The sequence below is a fragment of the Macrobrachium rosenbergii genome, chromosome 7 (genome assembly GCF_040412425.1).
Source record: "Macrobrachium rosenbergii isolate ZJJX-2024 chromosome 7, ASM4041242v1, whole genome shotgun sequence".
In the NCBI taxonomy this organism is placed as follows: Eukaryota; Metazoa; Arthropoda; class Malacostraca; order Decapoda; family Palaemonidae; genus Macrobrachium; species Macrobrachium rosenbergii.
In genome coordinates, this window is record NC_089747.1 from 37,303,832 (window position 1) to 37,318,726 (window position 14,895).

A 14,895-nucleotide genomic window follows, 5' to 3' on the forward strand; every position below is an offset into this window, starting at 1 on the left:
AGTTATCCTCGTCGAGAGCTCTTCTCTCGATCTGCCGGCGGTCAACTCGAGGATGTCGTACCCTTGACCCGTCCTCCTGTGACATCTTGATGAAGACTAATGAATTTTAGGAAACACGTGAATTTATATGAATTCACTGTATGGCAACTGACAGACTGTTACCATATCAAGAAAAAGAGGCCAGTATTTCAATCATCAGTCCTTCACATAAAAGGAAATTACCGGTGCTCGTATACGACACAACAGTGTTCCGGGCCAGTTTATTAAATGCGTCGTATACGTTACAACCGAAATCAAAGGGTTAACAGTTCGATCTCCCCTCCTTGCTTTAATCGAAATATAAAAAGCTCTCTCTTTGTTAAAGTAAGAGGGCATACCATGTAGGAAAAAGCAAACGAACAGGAGTTGTTTTGACCTGATCCCACTCATCAATAGGGGTAAAAATTTTTGTTTAGAGGGATATCAGACAGGATAGGTTTTGCTAGGACCAACCTTAGCTAGATTGTACTTTAAGCTCACTTTTCTATGACCTTTGTACTGGTGAGTTTTTGCCATTTTGCAGAAGCTACCTGCACCCACACCAAGTTGGCTTGTGGGAGGAGCCGAGACCAGTGGCGACCCAAGCTCCACCAAGCTTCAAATATCAGACGCAGAATATCGCCCAACAGAACACAGCATATTTCGGGCAGCCCATTTAACCTTTGTCTCAGTCTCGAATGTGGGAGAATTGCCATCCCAATGGACCAAGGACATTTGATGTGACAAGTGAGAGTTTGTATGATACTGGAATGTTATCTGGATGCGTCTCTTCCAGAATTGTGCACGATTTGAACCTGGGCATCCTCTTATATGGAGAAGAATAAGCATCCTTGATACCAAGATCCTCAATTCACGCACTTGCAATGGTCTTATAGACGCACCACAAGAGGCCTCGAACCTTGTTATTCACCCCTTAATGTTGAAATATCTTGTGTCCGAAGTGGGATGAAGTTGGAGCTGTTGTTAGCGCCCGTAAGAAATCAGTTAATATTTTACTTTGTTAAAATTAGTTGTTTGAGTAATGATGTTGATTTAGTTCATGTGTTCAGAATAAATCGCTATATTTAGTAACCTAGTCTCAACTGGCGACCTGATCTAATTATGTTAAATTATGTCTCTTTTTTAGGTAGCTTTCAGCCTTAATGGACAGGATTACGTGGGTCTTAGGTTAAGCCAAGGTCTAAAGACTACAAGGTCGGCCGGACAGCGCAGCGGTGCGATTTAGGCCGCTTCTGTGCATGACGTCATCCACGCCTTTCCCTCAAAGGAACCCTTGTATATATTATCAACCTTATTTACCTTTTTTATTCACTCATTATCCATTTATAATCAATTACATTTTTTTTCTCGTTGATGATTCTCTCTCTCTCTCTCTCTCTCTCTCTCTCTCTCTCACACATGGAAATTGTAGGTATTGTTTTTATGAAATCACTCTTCAGCAATGTAACGTTGTTAGAGGAAACATGAAACAACAAAATAATTCAAGTTATTATCTATAAGAATTAATAAGATATAATTTACAGTTTCATAAACAAGTTCTCAGTTTATTTACAATGCTTCTATTTTACAATTTTCATATATATAAATAAAATATAATTTACAGTTTCATAAGTAAGTTCTCAGTTTATTTACAATGTTTCTATTATACAATCTTCATATATTTCCGATTTATACTTCTGCAATCTCGTGACCTTTCTTTTTTTTATTGAAATCGATTTTTCTGTTTAAATGTCTAATTCTAAAAAATACAGATATTTTTGTCAAATGGTAAGGCCACTCCAGCAAGTTTCATCTCGTCAACAAGCGTTCTTATGCAATGATTTCCCTCTTTTAATTGTTCGCCATGGACAGCTAAAAAGATTTCTCTCGTCTTACTTAATTGTGAAAAGAAAGTATCTGAGTGTACATGAAGACACCTCTGCTCATTGCATCTATCCAACATTTATAAGTCATAACAACACCGGACCCATGGTCTAAGAAAGAGAAGGTCTGTTCACGCGCAGGTAGGCGGTGCTACACCTACGTCACACAGCGGATAGGGTACAGTAAGACTCGAAAGGTATTGTTGATAAACCAAAAGATTTTAATTCTAATAATGGGATTTACTCAATATTGTCAAACTTTTATTAAGAAAAATGCAATAGTTTGTTTATAAAGGTAATGGAAGGGCAATAAAAGATTTATTTCATTCATAGAATATTGAACTTTATTATGATATAACATCAAGAATATGATTAATAAACAACTTTACAGGTGAAAAGTAACATTCATGAGATAGCTTATCAATACACTTTTCTGAGAACCCTTAGTTCTATTAATTTATGTTATTAACTTTGACAATTTGCGTTTTTCACTTCGCATGTTTTTCATATTTTGGTTCAGGATACGCATTCTAAAAAAATTCTGCATCGCACAAAAATGTTACGACGTCCAGTGGTAGAACTACAAATTTCGTTATTTCATCTACTAAAGTCTTGACAGAATTTCTACCTGCCCTCAGGTTTTTCTCTCCATGATAAGTTCGGAACAGCTTCTCCATAACTTTTAATTTTTCAAAAAATTGCAAGTCGGTTGCATCAGCTTTTCTTTTTCCCTGGAAATGTAATTAATCCAGGTATTGTCACCAATCGAGTTCTCAGTGGTACTTAAAAACTGGTGTTGAGGAAATTTATGTGCAATGTATCCACCGACATAACGCAATCCCTCGTTCTCCATTGCTTTTTCAAAATCAATTGATTCATCAAAATTTGGTGTATCATCGTCAGTACTTGGTCTGTCCCTTTCGTTTACAAAGTCATCATCGTCTGAAACTGAGAACAGCATTGCAGACAAGCATAATTCCTCATCCAACGTTTTCTGGTCAAATGCTGACGAGGTTCCAGAACAATGAAATAATGTACCCTCAGATAAACTCGTATCACAATTTTCTTTTGTGTATTATACTTGCTACCAACTAAGGCCACGTCTCTGCCTAATATGTATGCCCTTATCCGATTTTTCACTTGAATTGAGATGGATGTTCATAGCATGCTCCCATTTGTCTTACGCAAGCAAAGAAATGCTCTAGCACATCTTGGTTTAATCTGTAAGTCATTATATATGATATGCAATATTTTTCTTTTAACATTTCATACAAATTTAGCAGTGACCTTGAAGACATAATCAGTCCTTTCTGAAATGGCAATAATCTATCATACCCACAAACTTTCATTGATTCAACAGTATTTATCATTTCCTTCAAAACAGAATTTTGTGTTTGCAACTGCACACCATAAGCATTCCGTGGGTGCTTTTTATCGTTAGAGCCTTAGAATTAAATAAATCGAACCAAGAATCAAACAACGCAATGAATTTGCTTGTGCTAGCCCAATCTTTGCTGCTAAGTAGCCCCTTTTCTCCAAAAAAATTTAAAGATTTGGCAGTTGTTTCCGAGATTAACTGAACTGCTAATTTAACATTCATCCTCTTTGCTTTTGAAACATTAACATGATTTTCTGAAAGTTTATAGGCAGTTTTTAAATCATTACAACTTCTTTTGATAATCTCACGCACACACTCACTATTAATATTTTTATCATTTACTTTAAATCCTTTATCAAGAAAATGATTCCTCGCAAGTTTGATCAGGTGCGGTGCATCTGCAAAAATATGTATTCGTCTGTCGGAATCAGCTGGATTCGTGAAAAACGGATGATCTGTGTCTGCACCTAAGGACTTGTGCAGCTTAACATTACTGGCTTCCAGATCACTGACAATGGCAACAACGTGAAATCCTGTGGACTCTACACTCGTTATCAAACTAAATAAAATATTTTTGGTAATTTTCTGATCAAAATTATAGTAGATGATTTGTTTCAAGAACTTACTAACCCCTAATCATAACACACTGAACTTTACTTTTGGGTGAATAGAGAGTATCAGTTCCTTGTCATAGGTCCACTCATAAGCAACACTCATTTCATCAAATGACATAACACACAAGCGATTCATTTCTGTCATTGTCTTTGCCTTATGGCGTAGAGGCATTAGCACTGATGTTAATATTCCTGGTTCTACGTTGATCTTGGAAACCCAGCGGTGCAATGTTGAAATAGATGGATAGGGAAATTCCATTTTATTACGTAAATATCTATATGCTTTGGGGCTTAAGTATCGCAGGGCCAATGCACCACTAATATCATCTTCACACCAGTGCTTAACAGGAATCCCAGTTAAAAAGAAGCGAACTTGAGAGGGAGAAAAATACTTGCTTAAATTGCTTCTTGCAAGAGACGTAGCATTGAATTCTACTGTAGCTATTTTTTCTTGTAAGGAAGACCGTTCTATTTCCCACTTTTTTTCTTTGAGAAGAGCATCCTCTCTGATTTGACTTCTTGTAGCTCTTGCTGCAATTTGTCTATGGTGGCAACTCGTGGTTCTTCATGCGCATTTTCTTGCAGTTCATTGACAGTAGGTGAACACTCAATGTCATGAATAAATCTTTTTCATACCTCTCTTCACAGCTCTGAACTCTCGGCTTGTAGATACATTATTTCCTGTAATATTTACAACTGATATTACTACAAAGGCAAAACAAAAACAAGTTTTAACTGGTGACTTACGTTCAATTGAAAACAACTTATCTCATTACCAGTATGGTCAGGCCTAATCTTATAGTTGGTAGCATCCGGTGAACGGGGCAAGGAACAATGGAAATATTGGCGAGGTATTATAAGAGGATTAACAAGGTCAACCATTTACCCTCCAAAGGAAACTTTGGTATTTTAATTCCTTACTTCAAAACAATACGAAAATCTGAACTTACCCTCTGAAGTAGGCAGATGTAGTGTTGGTATTGCATCACTGTTTAACCGTACAAGATGTCTTGGTATTGGGATTCTAAGTAATTCATATTTAAGGTTCCTTGCATAATCACTTGATTCAAAATGCAAGCTACAAATCCTCGAAGAATCCGCATTAAATTTGTCTTTTCTCTTGCACAGATGAATCCATTTCTTTCGGAGTTCATTTTTAGGAAATGTATGAAAAGTAAGATCAGTATTTCGATCTGAATTGGAGTTGCATCCATACAGTGCACAAATATTCGGCATAGTTTTGCAATGACAAAAATACACGTAAATACACAATACAACGCTCCAATCACATTGACACTTCCTTTCTCCTACAGTTCCTTGACCTGACTAGCAGGTAAATAACCCATCCGTTCGCGCTGTGACGTCATGCGCGAAGTTGGTCGAATTTTGGGGCAGTTGTGAACAGACCTTCTCTTTCTTAGACCATGACCGGACCTTTGTTTTTTAACTATATAACCTCCTTTATACTTCAAAGATTCTTCCTCGGTTACAGAACTGAGTGTACTTGAAGGTGTTTCATCCACTTTGCCTGTTCCAGTTACTTCAAGAATGTCATCACCTTCCATCCATCCACGATTCTTGATTAAATTCAGTGTCTCTTAAAATGAGACTAGTGAGACAAACTTCTAAGGCAATTTCTCGTTCTTTGTCTGCAGTTTTGCCCTGTGGAGATGAACTATTACGCACTAGTGTATTAGACACGCAGTCTTGATTTTCATCGCATTTAGCACTATTACATTTTTCACTTATTAGGGCTACTTCTTTTCCTAACAAATATTTTTTCAGTCTGTACTTGAAAATTACTGCATTGGGATGATCATGTGGCCCGCTCGTCTGCCTAATACAAGCAAATGAATGCTCCAGACTGTCCTGATTAAGCCTCTTTGTTGGGATATAATCGACTTCATAAGACGTCTTAAGCGTTTCGAACAGGCCTATAAGAGAGTAGCAAGACAGAATTATCCCCTTTTGAAATTGATAAAGATGTCTTTTCTGGCAATCCATTGACACGACTACTGAAACCTTTAATCACTCTCATTGTTTTGACATGATATCAATCATTTTGTTCACAACACTTGCCTGATACTCCAAATTTAAGCCAAAAGCACATTGAGTAGCTTTGTCGCCTTTCATTGATGAGGAATTCATAATATCAAACCACTCATCCAGATGAACAGTTGTTGGGGATTTTCGTAGGAAAAGCAACTGAATAATGAAATGAAAACAATATCCCTGGACAAATATAATAGGTGGATCTTGCATGGGTGGACCCAGCCCGTGACTATTGTTTATTGAATCAGTGTATGAAGACAAGGCCTGACATGGTTTGACTGACGTCACTGACCGCGACCTTTAAATTACAATCTGCGCGCCGACCGACCTTGTAGTCTTTAGATCTTGGGTTAAGCAAGGCAATATGAATCACGAAAAGTAATAATTAAACTTATCAGCTGAATGACCCACGTAACAGTGGCAAGACCTTGCAGATATCTTTGGGATTAGAAGTAGCATTCTCTAATTAATTCACAGAGATAAAGAACTTGGAATCAAATTAAATATGGATTAATTCAAAGATAAAAAGTCAGATCATAGTAATTTCATGCTAAATTCTCCTAAAAAGATATAAAGGCCAAAGGAGTAATATCAAGAATACCAATGTTATAGTAATAAGAGGAGTAGGTAGGAAAGTGTGCATTAAAAGAGAGCAGCTATAATCTACAATATAAGGAAACTTTTACTGTGTTTCGAATACTGCCTGCCACAGCTGCATAGCAGTCAAGGTCGTAATAAGTTACCAAGTCAAGATTTAATATTTTGCTATTTGCCAACCAATGATTAAATGCATGATATTAAATTTTTGAACTAGTTAGCTATTGCACGACAGTACTGGGAGGGCGTGTGCCTAGCACTTCTCTTGTAAGATAGGACAGACAATTTACAAGTCCATAGGATATTTCTTACAAAGCAACAAGTGGAAACCCTAGAGAGAATGCCCTGGCTGAGCCTCACGAAGAGAATTACTCTCCCTCGTGCAAAACCATATTAAATTTCCTCTCCATTAATATCGCAGTTAAATTATATCATTGTTTAATTTCATAATTTGCCTTTTACATTAATGTAAATCAGGCCAGTAATGACGTCACGTGTCCATTCCTTTGTATCGTGAAGGGTCCCACAGTAAGCATGGTGGCCAATAGTAGGAATTAATTACGACGTCGAGAAAGGAAAAAAAAAAAGAAATCGTAACAAATTCGTTTTCCACCTTTATAACGTGAAATAACGTGCATTTGTGGTATTTTAAATTAAAACTTGCATTCCCACATAAGTTTCAGTCGTTTTATAAGAGGAATTCAAGTGTTTTGTTCTTCTGTATTGGAATAAGATCCCCTACAAGTAGTGGAAGATTTTGGGTGTTCCTCCACCAAGCGATGTTCCCTAGGCTCAGTTACCTTAGCCATCAGCTGTGTGAGGTCACGTGATTCGACCACCATCTTATAAGTTGGCCAACCAGACAAGAGCCGCCGCCATTTTGAACAGCTGTGTGGGTATAAACAAGTTGTTGTTGTCGTTTACCTGTGTGACGTCACAAATGACGTCTGCCTCATATGCTCAACTTACCAAACTACTTTGTCTCGCACATTACCTTACTCACAAATCTTAGGGAAAAAAATTACTTCAGTTAAAGGGGAAAACTAGGTATAGGATCTGATACAACAGATAAAAGAAAGTTAATAATTTAGTCAGGGAATGATTTATTTAGGAAATGTGACAAAAGTTCCTACACAAATATACATTTTTGCAGGGAATTATATAATAGAAGGGAAAAAAAAGAAACTAATAATAATTTAACCGTATATATAAGTATGCAACTTAATTAAGGAATTTTATCAAGAATTAATAAGAGCATGGTAATTAGGGCATGCTAATATTGGCAAGACAACCCATTACCTAACATAGCCAAAGTAAGAAGTATTCAAGAATAGAAACCTGCTAGTGTGCATTTAAAATTTTCCTTATATACTCAGGCAGGGCGAACTACGCTTGCTGGATACCTTTCTTCTCTCTCTCTCTCTCTCTCTCTCTCTCTTTCTTCAATTTCTTTTATCCATTTACGTAAGTTTTTAAGACAGCTCAGAGGTATACGTGTACTGTCTTCATTGAAAGAACAGGCCGACACAGGAATAATTAATTAAAATAAACCAAATAAAAAAGAAACACCTCTGTCCCACAGATAGATGAGGATAAGTTAAGATTAACCACAGTTATTGAAAACTGTCTTCCACAAGTGGGGTCTTTAATCCAGACTCAAGCATAAAAACCTTCCTCCCTCCGCATGAAAGGGAGTAGCACAGCTGGCACTAAGAACTAGTCACCCACAAGGGTTAAAACAACTGCAATTGATTTTTCTTTTCCCCATTGTCACAACTGAATCGCTTACTGATCTGTTTCTTACCTTCCTTTTTCTCCTACTTATTAGTTACACTCTGCTTGGGCAGAGCGCATTTTCCCCTTAGTACAATCAGTTGCAGTCCAAGACAAGTGTTGATTCCTAGGAACGCACTGGCACCATAGTGCCACCAAAGACAAAAAGTCCTTTGTGACTACACAAGCTACACCTGTACCTAGAGATACAGAGTGCCATAAGTGTGACCTTTGCAGGACACACTCAGCCACGGTGCCACCTTATTAAAATGGTGTCACACCACTGAAGTATCACTGAAATCTGAGGGACACTTCCCCAATTCCAAAGTACGTCCAGTCATCCCAAGTATACGCCTTTACCTACCAGAACCATGGCTACTGACTATTGCAGAGCCTTCATGGATCTGGGGAAGGAGGCAGGTCTCATGACACAAGAACTCGCCAAGTGGGTCAAGGAACAGCTGGATGACTTGGCCAAGCAAGAGAGGGAAGAAAGAACAGAACAGCGGAACGAAAAAGAGGAACAGAGGAAGTATGAAGCAGAACAGAGGAACTATGCTGAGGAACAGAGGAAGTATGAAGCAGAACAGAGGAAGTAAGCTGAAGAACAGAGGAAGTATGAGCAGAACAGAGGAAGTATGCTGAAGAACTGAGAAAGTATGAAGAACAGAGACGGCTGGAAGATGCAAAAGAAGAGAGGAGAAGACAGCATGAATTAGCCATCAAGGAAAAGGAGCTCGAGCTAGAGAAGGCAAGAAAGGAAAGTGCTGAAGCTATGGCTATCCAACAAGCCTCCAACCCCACACCTACTGGACCAAATGCTCCACTTTCAAGCATTAATTCCCTAGTCCCCAAGGGGACTGAGGAAGAGCCAGAAGCATGGTTGAAGGAAATGAAGTTGCTATTTGATAACTACAGCACCACCAAGACAGAGAGGGTCTTAATGCTTGCCAAGCAAATGGAAGGAAAAGCTAAAGCTGCCCTCCGCTCGCTGGAGAAGAGTCAAAGAGGCAACATGGTAGAAGTCCGTAGGGTCATAACAAAAGCCTATGAAATAACCCCGAAGAAATGGAGACAGCCGTTCCGAGGCCTTGCCAAGGAAGTTGGCTGGTCCTGGACTGAATGGGCCTGTCACAAGACCCAGTCCAGTACACGCTGGTTGAACTCCTTGTCATGCATTACATTCGAGGACCTATTCAATCGGACCATGGTGGAGGATTTCTTCCAATGTGTGCCTGGGCCCCTTGCTGTGTATCTCAATGACAAGCAGCCCACCACACTTATGGAAGCGTGTTGTATAGCTGACCCCTGGGAAACACAACCAGTCCCACAGCACATCTAAAAGCCACATAGTGCAACCCAGGCACCCCTCAGGCTAGACTCGCCCGAAGAACGGACTACCTAGCAAGCCTACATGCACTCACTGCAAGAAGGTGGGACACACAGAATGTGATTGCCACTACAAGTTGGGCAACAATAAGCAGCCTTCTACAAATAACCCGAACTCCTCTCCCTCTACTTCCACTCAACCCTCTCCACCAACAGTCACTGCAGGCAACAGAGCCCCCACAAAGGGCTCTTGCCAATCCTGTGGTGCTGCCAGCCACTTTAGTGCTGGACATCCGACATGCCCAAATCATGTCACAGCCACCAAGTTCATCAGCTTAATAAGCACCTCATTCTCCGTGGCCAGGCGGCAGAAGATACTTCACCCCAAGAGGCTGGATACCCAATTCATCTCGGTGGAACCCCTTAATGGCTCTAGCTTGCCCATGGCCCTACCAGTCACGGTAGACACTGCAGCCAACGTTAGCCTGATTGCCAGGCCTCAAGTGCCAGCCAGTGCCACAGTTGATGAGAAAACTTGGTAGGAGACGAAATAGGTAGAGGGCCACACCAAAACCATTCCCACAGTCAAGCTCCAGGTCATGACACTTTTGGGCATGCTACCTCACCACCTTGGTGTGGTGAGTGGAATCAGGCCCAGAGTGGACTTCCTGTTGGGTCAGGACCTCCTCTGTGGAAGTCCTTCCCCAATGCCACTTGCCAGCCACACTACCTCCTTGACAAAGGCCCCGACTGTAGAATCCCTAACTCAGAGCACAGCCACTTTGACTGGCTTGCCACCAAAGGAAGAAGAACCACCTTCCACACACCAAGTGGTCAGCAGAAGGGGCACATGCAAAGCAATTCCAGGCCTAGTCCTCCCTCTCCACGAAAGGACGGCCAGCAACAAAGTCTCCCCCTCTCTACGAAAGGACACTCAAGGGAAGCAGTGCTATTGTAGAGAGTGCAAGGTGACAGGCCACTCCACCAATTGGGAGGGCTGCCCAAATAAGCAATACCCAGCTGACGCCCCAAATCAAGAATCTCCAAGAGTCTCTGACTTCCAGCTTGGACAGGAATCTCTGTCTCAGCCCAACTCAAGCCATCCACGAGGTATTGCACCTCCGGACCCCTTGTCAGACATGCCTGACCATCAATCTCTGCCAGTGCCATTTGCGAGCTTTGAGCAGTGCCACGCTCTGCCTGTCTCGGACGTTGAGCCACCACAAGAATTGGACCCTGTGCCAGATCCAGATCATGAGACAGATCCTCCTAGGGGAGATCCAGGAACCATCACAGCAACATGTAAGCCACCACCACCCAACACTTCTTCCTCACCAAATCCATCCCCAGAGGATGAACCTCTGGTGGATCGAACTGCTACATCTCTAGGAGACCAGGAACTGGCCTCCTCGGATGCAGAGGTTGTGACTGCCCTTGCTCCAGTTGTCACAGCAGCTGGAGTAGGGAGCCCTCCTGTAGCCTCTGAGGTTACCCCTGACTTTGCACCCGCTAGCCGTTCTGGCCTTTCCCCAGAGTTGGTGCCCTCATCACCTCCTAGGACTGACATAGATAGGACTTGGAGGAACCTGAAGAAGAAGAAGGGGCAGAAGAGAGCCAAGTAGTTGAAAGAGCCACGAGCTCATCCTGGCACTCATGCCCTCTTGGCACAGTACCTTTTCATCTCAGAGTGATCCTGGCTCCTGCCCAGAGGAGTTAGCCAGCATGATCTCTGCCTTAATAATAGCCTACTAAGGGATTCAGAGCCAATGAAACACGGTTTTTCAGCAACAACTTTTTACCAAAGCATCGGATAAAGGTGAAAGTTGGCAAATGTATATTTTATAACCCTACCTAATTTTTGCAAGTATTATTTAGTACCTAAGTTCGATAGTTTTGATATTTATAGAGTAAAACGAAGTCGCCTATGCTGGAACCAAGGGAATCACATGCAAAGATCATATTGCGTAAACGTAATATGACGTCAGAAGGCTCCTCCCATCCACCAGGTAGGCGGTGAATAGATATGCTTACGCTTCAGTAAATTCGATAATGGCCAGCAGGATATGGATTTGTCCCTGTGGTTGCAAGACTGCATTTGTGCTACAGCTTGCCACTTTGTATACAAGTGAGAAGACCTGTGGCAAGATTTACTATAGCGTGAATAGGTAATTATTTCTATAGTGGGTAATAGATACTCGGCCACCCCAGAAGTGTGGGCAGGAGCTGTTGTTAGACAATCCCGACCTCTTCCTTGAGAGTGACAATAAAGACATTTTGTAAATAAATTATGTATAGTGTTAGACATTTTATTTGTATACCTAAAACACATTCATTAAAATAAAATGATTATAACAATATGTTTCTCATTCAAACTGATTCCAATATATTTTCCTTTCCATGCATATCAGTACAAATCGTGTTACATTTGATTGATATTAAGTAGGTAAATAATAGCTTGCCCTCAGAATCTTGACTCCTACCATTACCTTTTATTTGCAGTGAGTAGGCTATACAAGAGCTGTTTAGGGGTGTATAACATAAATATAAAAAAATAAGAAAAATAGCAATGGGTTACATTAACTGAAATAAAACAATGGCATTGACCTTTACACCTCTAACAATTGTGGGAAATGAGGTATCATTGCTTTTCATTTGAATTCTACTTTTAGTGACCGCTCCTGACTTGCTGCAAATAGAAGGCTATAGTGTGGGAACCTGAGGTACAACAAAATGGATGGTCTTTTTGTATTCCCGCCCTGGATAGATGTAGATCTAACAAATGAACTATAGAAACAATACGAATGTCAAGAAAATGGAAGAATTCCAAGCTAATAACTTAGTCCCAGCAACTGCTGTGGAAGTTGAGATGAAACCTCCACAAAATGATGATGATAATAATAATAATAATAATAATAATAATAATAATAATTAATAATAAAATTATTGAGAATGCTTGCCATCATTAATATCGCTGAAACCTAGGATGGGTACTAATATTAATTAGTGAATATGTCATCAGCAAGTGGGCAGAGCCACAGTGAAGAGACATTTTCCCCGTATGTAAACTTCTCTTCACTGTGGGTGGAGCCTCATGACATCATAGGTTAACGTCATTATTGTGTTCAAAACCCTTACCTGCTATTTTGATGGCTCTGACATAGGAAACACACTTTTACTCTGATAAGTACCAGAACTATTGAACTTAGGTACTAAGTAATAATTGCAAAAATTAGGTAGGGTTATAAAATATACATTTGCCAACTTTCACCTTTATCCGATGCTTTGATAAAAAGGTATTGCCGAAAAACCGCACTTCATTGGCTCTGAATCCCTTATTAGACCAGAGTGAGTAAGTAATAGTAACCTTATCATTTAAACCTTGCAATGAGGAGCAGTAATCACATAAGCATATCTTGTGAAGCCAGTAATCATAACTATTGTGAATAGAGCCACTGATTTCATGGCATAATACCTCAGTTGAGGCAAGCATTTTTCTATATAAAGAAAAATTCATTTAAAGAACTCAGATTATATCTTTGTTTACTGTGATTGCAAATTCTAGTGCAAGAAATTGTATACTTGTAAGAATAATGTGGCTTAGCTAGTTCATTGTCCTTTACATTGGTGCTACGGCAGTGTTCTAATAGGTTATGTCATAAAAGATGCAATTGAATGTACCATTTGGCTAGGACTGAATATCCCGATCATCAGAAGTAGCATGTAAATATCCGTAAGCACCTTTAAGTAGTGTTAGGAGTCTGTAGAAAGTACGTGATTAAAGCTCATATCTCATTCTAGAGTCAGGTAGATCCTTAGCTAGTTGCACTGCGAGGGCAAAATCTGTTCAGGGAAAAAGAGTAAAGTAATCGAGGCGAACTGCTTACTTAGTACAGACCTTCATGCCCGAAAGGGAGTTAAGGCCTTTTTAAGGTGGGGGGAGCTATTATAAGTATTTTATTAGCAGTTTGATCTCCCTTCCTTGCTTTAATCAAAATATTAAAAGCTCTCTCTTTGTTAAAGTAAGAGGGCATACCATGTAGGAAAAAGCAAGCGAGCAGGAGTTGTTTTGACTTGATCCCACTCATCAATAGGGGTAAAAATTTTTGTTTAGAGGGATATCAGACAGGATAGGTTTTGCTAGGACCAACCTTAGCTGGATCATACCTTAAGCTCACTTTTCTATGACCTTTGTATTGGCGATTTTTTGTCATTTTACAGACGCTACCCGCACCCACACCAAGTTGGCTTGTGGGAGGAGTCGAGACCAGTGGCGACCCAAACTCCCCCCAGCTTCAAAGATCAAACACAGAATAACGCCCGACAGAACATGACGTGCTTCAGGCAACCCACTTAACCTTGTCTCAGTCTCGAATGTGGAAGAAGAATTGCCATCCCAGAGGACCAAGGAATTTTGATGCAATTGATCACTGCATTATCTATACCAGGGATAAGTCTGAAGGTGACAATTACTCCGTTCTCTTTCCCTTCAACTTAAACTCTCATTTTTGTGTTTCAGGTTTCCAAGTCTTAAACAGTCACGGACTAAGCAAATCCTAGCAAAAGCATATCCCATTTATGAAATTAAATATATTAAGTACAATTATTATTGCCTTGTGGAATTGCCTAAATTATCCTCCATGGTGTTAAAGTAATATTCTTGCTCGAAGATTCCTCGCTTGCAGTTAATAAATGACAAGTGAGAGTTTTTATGATATTGGAATGTTACCTGGGTATGTCTCTTCCAGAATTATGCACGCCTTAAACCTGGCCACCCTCTTGTTTGGAGAAGAATTAGCATCCTTGATACCAAGATCCTCAATTCACGTACTTGCAATTGCCTTATAGACGCATCACAAGAGGCACCGAGCAGTTACGTTATTCACCCCTTTATGTTGAAATATCTTGTGTCCGAAATGGGCTGAAGTCGGAGCTGTTGTTAGCTCCCGTAAGAAACAGAAATCGTCAAATAAAATCACTGAGAAGATAGATACTGAGAGAGAGAAAAAAAACAATGAATATTCAAAAATAATAAAAAATGATAATGTAGTACAAAACACTGGAGAACCTACTGTTCATTTCTGTTTAGTACGTGATTCTTATTACTTAGTCATTGCTCTTTTGCAGTTAACTTGGGTTTTTTATGTTCCTTTTTTACGTGATATTATTATGTATTTTAAATTTTTGTCAATTATATATAACTGTTTTAATACTTTTAGATTTAGTCAATCGGTAGGCTATAGTTTTCTTACTG